Raw genomic sequence first — 8,225 nt, 5'->3', positions numbered from 1 at the left:
AAAACTTCTCTGCATAACAGGGATAGCTTTTCCACAACAGGGAAAGTCATTTCGCAACAGGGAACATATTTGCACAACAGGGAACATCATTACAAAATAAGGAATGTAATACATACTGAAGGAGGCCATTCAGCCCATCGGGCCTCTCACAAAGGAACAGCAGGTGGCCATTCGACTTGTCGAGCTTGTTACACAGGAAAAGGAAGAGGCCATTCAGCCCCTCGATTCTGTTACGTGGGGAAAAAAGGAGGCCTTTCAACCCATCGAGCCTTTAACATTAGGAACATGAGGAGGCCATTCAGCCCCCTCGGGATTTTACAAAGAAGTAGGAGGAGGCGATGTAGCCACTCAAGCATGTTACATTATAAACACGAGCAGGCCATTCAGCCCTTTGATCCGGTGACATGGCAACAGCAGGAGGCCATTCAGCCCCTCGTGCTTATTCCATAGGAACAGGAGGAAGCCATTAAGTCCATCAGGCCTATTATGCCCTTCGGGCCTGTTATACCACAACAGGAGGAGGCCATTCAGCCTCTCGAGCATTTTACACATGAAGAGGATGAGGCCCTTCAGCCCCTCGAAACAGTTACATGGGGAAAGAGGAGGCAGTTCAGGCCCTCGTGCTTTTGACATAAGAACATGAGGCGGCCATTCAGTGCCTCAAAACTGTTCGAGAGGAAAAGGAGGAGGCCATTTAACCCCTCAAGCTTGTTACATAGGAACAGGAGGCCATTCAGCCCCTTGCGTTTATTACATTAGGAATAGGAGGAGGCCATTCAGCCCCTCGAGCCTGTTACATAGCAAAAGGAGGCCATTCAGCACATCGAGTCTGTTACACAGAAACAGCAACCAAAATGTGTATTTCCATAGCGTTTTCAACCAATCAAAACGTCCCAAGGCGCTTGACAAAAGTATTAGAAGACAAGAAAATATTTGACACTGAGCCACAGGAGGAGACCATTCAGGCCCTCAAGCCTGTTACACAGGAACAAGCCGAAGCCATTCTGCTCCACAAACCTGTTATATAGGGAGAGCAGAAGATCATTCAGCCCCTCGAGCTGGTTATACAAGAGCAGGATGAGGCCATTCTGCCAGTCAAACCTGTTATATAGGGAGAGTAGGAGATCATTCAGCCCCTCGAGCTGGTTATAAAGGAGAAGGATGAGGCCATTCTGCTCGAAGATTCTGTTACACAGCAACAGAAGGAGGGCAATCAGCCTCTCAATCCTGCTACAGTGGAACAAGAGGAGGTCACTGAGTCACTCAAGCTTGTTGCATAGGAACATGAGAAGTACATTCATTTCCAAGGGCCTGTTATATAGGAGCAGGGGTCGGCCCATTCAACCCCTCGAACCTGTTATATAGGAACAGGGGTCGGCCCATTCAACCCCTCGAACCTGTTATATAGGAACAGGGGTCGGCCCATTCAACCCCTCGAACCTGTTATATAGGAAGAGGGGTCGGCCCATTCAACCCCTCGAACCTGTTATATAGGAACAGGGGTCGGCCCATTCAACCCCTCGAACCTGTTATATAGGAACAGGGGTCGGCCCATTCAACCCCTCGAACCTGTTATATAGGAACAGGGGTCGGCCCATTCAACCCCTCGAACCTGTTATATAGGAACAGGGGTCGGCCCATTCAACCCCTCGAACCTGTTATATAGGAACAGGGGTCGGCCCATTCAACCCCTCGAACCTGTTATATAGGAACAGGGGTCGGCCCATTCAACCCCTCGAACCTGTTATATAGGAACAGGGGTCGGCCCATTCAACCCCTCGAACCTGTTATATAGGAACAGGGGTCGGCCCATTCAACCCCTCGAACCTGTTATATAGGAACAGGGGTCGGCCCATTCAACCCCTCCAACCTGTTATATAGGAACAGGGGTCGGCCCATTCAACCCCTCGAACCTGTTATATAGGAACAGGGGTCGGCCCATTCAACCCCTCGAACCTGTTATATAGGAGCAGGGGTCGGCCCATTCAACCCCTCCAACCTGTTACATAGGATCAGGGGTCGGCCCATTCAACCCCTCGAACCTGTTATATAGGAACAGGGGTCGGCCCATTCAACCCCTCGAACCTGTTACATAGGAGCAGGGGTCGGCCCATTCAACCCCTCGAACCTGTTATATAGGAGCAGGGGTCGGCCCATTCAACCCCTCGAACCTGTTACATAGGAGCAGGGGTCGGCCCATTCAACCCCTCGAACCTGTTATATAGGAGCAGGGGTCGGTCCATTCAACCCCTCGAACCTGTTACATAGGAACAGGGGTCGGCCCATTCAACCCCTCGAACCTGTTATATAGGAACAGGGGTCGGCCCATTCAACCCCTCGAACCTGTTATAAAGGAACAGGGGTCGGCCCATTCAACCCCTCGAACCTGTTATAAAGGAGCAGGAGAATGCCACTCAACCCCTCTTGCCTGTGACACAGTAAAAGCAGGACACCATACAGACACTCAAGCCTGTTACGCAGGAATTGGAAGAAGTAATTCAGCCCCTGGAGCCTGTTACATAAGAATAGATGAGGCCATTCATCATCTGGAGCCTGTTACACAGTAATGTAGGAAGCCATTCAGCCCCTGGAGCACGTTACATAAGAATAGGAGGCCATTCATCATCTGGAGCCTGTTACACAGTAATAGAGGAAGCCATTCAGCCCCTGGAGCATGTTACATAAGAATAGGAGGCGGCCATTCAGCCACTAAAACCTGTTACTTAGGAACAGGAAGAGGTCATTCAGCCCCTTGAGCTTGTTCCATTAGGTACAGGAGGAGGCCATTCAGCCCCTTGACCTTGTTTCATTAGGAACAGGAGTTGGCCAATTTGCCTCTCTGGGCCTTTTACATTAGGAGCAGGAGGAGGCCACTAGTCAATACGGGTGTACTACACAGGAATCATGTTCAGCCAGAAGTGCCGAGTGGATGATCCATATTGGCCTCCTCCTGCGGTGAGTGCACTGGATGCAGCAAAGGCTATGGACCATGACCGCATCCCGGCTATCATGCTGAAGACTTGTGCTCCAGAACTAGCCACGCCTCTAGCCAAGCTGTTCAAGTACAACTAAACCTTTGGCATCTACCTGACAATGTGGAAAACTGCCCAGGTTTGTCCTGTCAATAAAGCAGGACGAATCCAATCTGGCCAATGACTGCCCCATCAGTCTATTCTCAATAATCAGCAAAGTGATGGAAGGACTCATCGACAGTGCTATCAAATGGAACTCACTCAACAATAACCTGCTCACTGATGCTCAGATTGGGTTCGACCAAGACCTCTCGTCTCCCGACCACATTACAGCCTTGTTGCAAACATGGACAAAGGAGCTGAATTCCAGAGGTGAGGTGAGATTCACTGCCCTTTACATTAAGGCAGCATTTTACCGAGTCTGGCATGAAGGAGCCCGAGCAAAACTGAAGTCAATGTGCATCGGGGGGAAATCTCTCCACTGGCTGGAGTCATACCTAGCGCAAAGTAAGATGGTTGAGGTGGTTGAAGATCAATCATCGCAGCCCCAGAACATCGCTGCAGGAGTTCCTCAGGTCAGTATCCTAGGCTCAACCATCTTCAGCTGCTTCATCAAAGAACTTCCCTCCGACATAATGTCAGAAATGTGGATCTTCAATGATGACTGCACAGTGATAAGTGCCATTCACAACTCCTCAGACTTGAAGTATTCTATGCTCGCATGCAACTAATCCTAGACGACTTTGAGGCGATAAGTGGCAGGTAAAAACTGCACCACAGAAGTGCCAGGCAATGAGAATCACCAACAAGCGAGAGTCTAAACACTGTCCCTTGACGTTCAACGGCATTGCCATCCTCGAAGCCCCCACCATCTACAACAAGAGCAGGTCAGAGTCTGCGTATTCTGCGGCGGGTGTCTCACATCCTGACTCCCCAAAACCTTTCTATCATCTAGAAGAAGCAAGTAAGGACTGTGATGGAATTTTCTCCACTTGCTGGATGAGTGCTGCTCGAACAACACTCAACAAGCTCGACACCATCCAGGACAAAGCAGCACGCATGATTAACACCCCCTCTACCACATTAAACATCCACTCCCTCCACCACCGGCGTACCATGGCTGCAGTGTGTACCATGTACAGGATGCAATGCAACAACTCGCCAAGACTTATTCGGCAGCACTTCCCAAACCCGCGACCGCTTCCACCTAAAAGGACAAGGGCAGTAGAAGCATGGGAACACCACCACCTCCAAGTTTCCCTCCACGTCACATAGCCTCCTGACTTAGAAGAATATCGCCGATCCTTCATCGTCGCTGGGTCGAAATCCTGGAACTCCCTGCCGAACAGCACTGTGGGAGTACCTTCACCACACGGGCTGCAGCGGTTCAAGAAGGCGGCTCAGAACCACCTTCTGAAGGGCAACTAGGGCTGGGTAATAATTGTTGTACTTGCCAGCGACGCCCAAATCCCATAAAAACGAATAATAATTTTAAAAAGGAATAGGAGTAGGCCATTCAGCCTCTCCAACCTTTTACATAGGAACAGAAGAAGGCCTATCAATACCTCGCGCCTGTTACACAAGCGCATTAGAAGGTGATTCAGATGCTAGAGCTTAGACATAGGAAAAGGAGAAGGCCATTCAAACCCTCGAGCCTGTTATACATGAACAGGAGGAAGCCATTCAGATGCATGAGCTTGGTATATAGTAACATGAGAAGACCATTCAAACCCTCGTGACCGTTACAGAGGAACAGGACGAGGCCACTCAGCCACTCAACCATGTTACAGTGAAACAGAACTTCAAGCCTGTTCCACAGGAGCAGGATGAGGTCATCAGCCCCTCCAACCTGTTATGTACCACAGGAGACCATTCAGGTCCACGCGCCTGATATATAGGAACAGGAGTTGGCTATTCAGCACTTCCATCCTTTGATATAATTACAAGCACTAGCAATTCAGTCCCTCGAACTTATTGCACAGGAACAAAATGAGGACTTCCTGAGGGACGACTCAGTTATACAGCAGCAGGAGAGTGCCAATCAGCCCCAGAATCCTGTTACAGAGGAACAGGAGAAAGTCATTCAGCCCCTTGAGACTCTTACATGAGCAATATTTGGAGGAGGGTATTAAGCATAACCAGCGTGTTACATTAGGAACTGGAGGGGGGTATTCATGCCCCGGAGTCTGATATACAGGAATAGAAGGACATTCAGCCGCTCAAGTCTGTCACACAGCAACAGAATGAGGCCATGTTGTCCAAAGAACCTGTTATGCATAAACAGGAGGAGGTCAATTAGCCGCTCAATCCATGTTACACAGGAAAAGTAGTTCATTCAGCCCCTCGAGCTTTTTATATTAACTGGCAGTAAGGTCCCAATTAGACGGGGTCACGGCCCGATTGACCGTGGTCCACGGTCCAATTAACTAGAGTCACAGCACCGTTAACCGGGGTCAATGACCCATAACCCCGCCCAGCCTATCATCCGCCCGTCGCCAAGGGCAATGCGGCCTGCTCCCTGCCCCGCGCATGAGTTGCATACTACCAGCAGAGTTCCCACGTCCACCTCCATGAAGTCAGCGCGCGCAGGCTGAGCGACGCTGCCGCACGTCAGGTGCCGGGAAGGAGCAGCAGCCCCGGGAGGAGACTGAGAAAGAGAGGGAGCTGTCAGTCAAAGGAGCAACATGACAGGCACTGCGCACAGGGGCTCCACCACACAGCGAAAGGCTAAATCTCCAACTGGGCAAACACCAAATTAGCAATTCACTAAAAATAGAGGGCAGATAATCTGCAACTGCATCTGTGCAGATGCATGTAGGATTAACGTTTCAGGTGGAGAGAAGGTTCACAGGCCCTGAACCGATAACCCGAGCTTCCCTTCTGCACATTTCATCCTTTTCCCTTTGATGGTTACTTGTGAAACTTTCAGCCTGGCGCTCAGTTTATAATTGCAGACTGACATAAACGTACAGCACAGAAGGAGGCCACTAGGCCCGTATGCCTGTGCTGGCACTTTGAAGGAGCAGTTGTGCTCAGTCCCACTACACCCGCTCTTCTGTCCCTAACCCTGGAGGTTACTCATTCTCAAGTATCTGTCCAACTCACTTTTCAAATTATAGATGGAATCAGCTTCCACTACCTCTTTAGGCAGCACATTCGGGATCCCGATAACTCTCTGACTGATTGTTTTTCCTCACCATCCCTCTAGATATTTTTCCGATGATTTTGAAACCATGTCCTCTGGTTACGGAACCACTGGTCAGAGGGAACTTTTCCCCCTTATTTACTCTATCAGAATCGCTCGTTATCTTGAAAACCTCTTTTAGAGTCATAGAGTCATAGAGATTTACAGCACAGAAAGAGGCCATTTGGTCTATCGTGTCTGCACCGGCCATCAAGTCCTGTCTATTCTAATCCCATTTTCCAGAACTTGTCATTTAAGGCGTTTCAAGTGCTCATCTAAATGCTTCATGAATATTGTGAGTATACTTACCTGTACCACCCTATCAGGCAGTGAGTTCCAGATTCCACGCACCCTCTGGGGGAAAAAGTTTTTCCTCAAATCCCCTCCAAACCTCCTGCCCCTTATCTTGAAACTATGCCTCCTGGTTATTGACCCCACTACAAAATGAACAAGTTCCTTTCTATCTACCCTATCTATGCACCTCATAATTTTGTACAGCTCAATCAGATCCCCCACTCAGCCTTCTCTGCTCCAAGGAATACAACGCCAGCCTGTCAACAGTCTCTTCATAGCTGATGCGCTGCAGCCCAGGTAAGATCCTGGTGAATCTCCTCTGCACCCTCTCCAATGCAATCAAAGCTTCCTATATTGTGGCGACCAGAAGTGCACACAGTATTCCAGTTGTGGCCTAACCAGCGTTTTGTACAGCTCCATCACAATCTCCCTGCTCTTATATTCTTTGACCCGTCTAATGAAGGCAAGTATCCCATATGCTTTTTTGACCACCTTTTCTACCTGTCCTGCTGCCTTCAGGTATTTATGGACATGCACACCAAGCTCTCTCAGATCCTCTGCACGTCCTAGGGTCCTACCATTCATAGTGTGTTCCCTTGCCTTGTTAGTCCACCAAAATGCATCAACTCACACTTTTCAGGGTTAAATTCAATTTGCCAATCGTGTGCCCATCTTACCAACGCGTTTATATCATAGAAACATGGAAACATAGAAGATAGGAGCAGGAGTAGGCCATTCGTCCACTCGAGCCTCCTCCACCATTCAATGAGATCATGGCTGATCATCCAAATTCAGTACCCTGTCCCTGCCTTCTCCCCATATCCCTTGATCCCTTTAGCCCTAAGGAATATATCCAACTCCTTCTTGAATATATTTAATGAACTGGCCTCAACTGCCCTCTGTGGCAGAGAATTCCACATGTTCAGCACTCTCTGGCTGAAGAAATTTCTCCTCATATCAGTCCTAAATGGCTTACCCTTTATCCTTAGAGTATGACCCCTGGTTCTGGACTCCTCAGCCATTGGGAACATCCTTCCTGCATGCAGTCTGTCCAGGCCTGACGGAATTTTATCGGTTTCGATGTGATCCCCTCTCAATCTTCTAAACTCCAGTGAGTATAAGCCCAATCGACACAATCTCTCCTCATACGTCATTCCTGCCATCCTAGGTATCAGCCTAGTGAATCTTCGCTGCACTGCTTCCATGGCAAGAAAATCCTTCCTCAGATAAGGCGATTAGAACTGCACACAATACTCAAGGTGCGGTCTCACCAAGGCCCTGCACAGCTGCAGCACGACATCCTTGTTCCTGTCCTTGAACCCTCTCGCTACGAAGGCCTACATTACATTTGCCTTCTTAACCGCCTGCTGCACCTGCATGCTTATCTTCAGCTACTGGTGCACAAGAACACCCAGTTCTCTTTGCACTTCCCCTTCTCCCAATCTATTGCCATTCAAATAATAATCTGCCTTCCTGTTTTTGACACCAAAGTGGATAACCTCACATTTAACCGCATTATATTGCATTTGCCATGTTTCTGCCCAATTATCCAACCTGTCCAAATCGTACTGGAGTTTCACGACATCCTCCTCACAGCATTGTCTCCAACCCAGCTTGGTGTCGTCCTGGAGCCTGAGGCTTCCCTCCTCGCTATTTACCACCCCACAAATGTTCTTGTCATCTGTGAATTTACTGATCATACCTCCTACATTCATACCTAAATCATTAATTTACACTACTAACAGCAAAGGAGCCAGCACCGATCCCTGCGGTAC

The 8,225-nt window shown here is 49.0% G+C and overlaps 1 pseudogene; it reads left to right on the top strand.

Annotated features, from left to right (window-relative positions):
• Positions 1-1,161: 1,161 nt before the first annotated feature.
• On the top strand, positions 1,162-2,523 carry LOC147087892 (uncharacterized; annotated as a pseudogene).
• The last annotated feature ends 5,702 nt before the right edge of the window (positions 2,524-8,225 follow it).

The sequence above is a fragment of the Somniosus microcephalus genome, unplaced genomic scaffold, assembly GCF_052327205.1.
Source record: "Somniosus microcephalus isolate GS21.2 unplaced genomic scaffold, FLI_Smic_1.0 unresolved_chr5, whole genome shotgun sequence".
Taxonomy (NCBI): Eukaryota; Metazoa; Chordata; class Chondrichthyes; order Squaliformes; family Somniosidae; genus Somniosus; species Somniosus microcephalus.
Note: the sequence above shows the minus strand (reverse complement) of the source record. Positions and strands in the feature narration are given on the sequence as shown.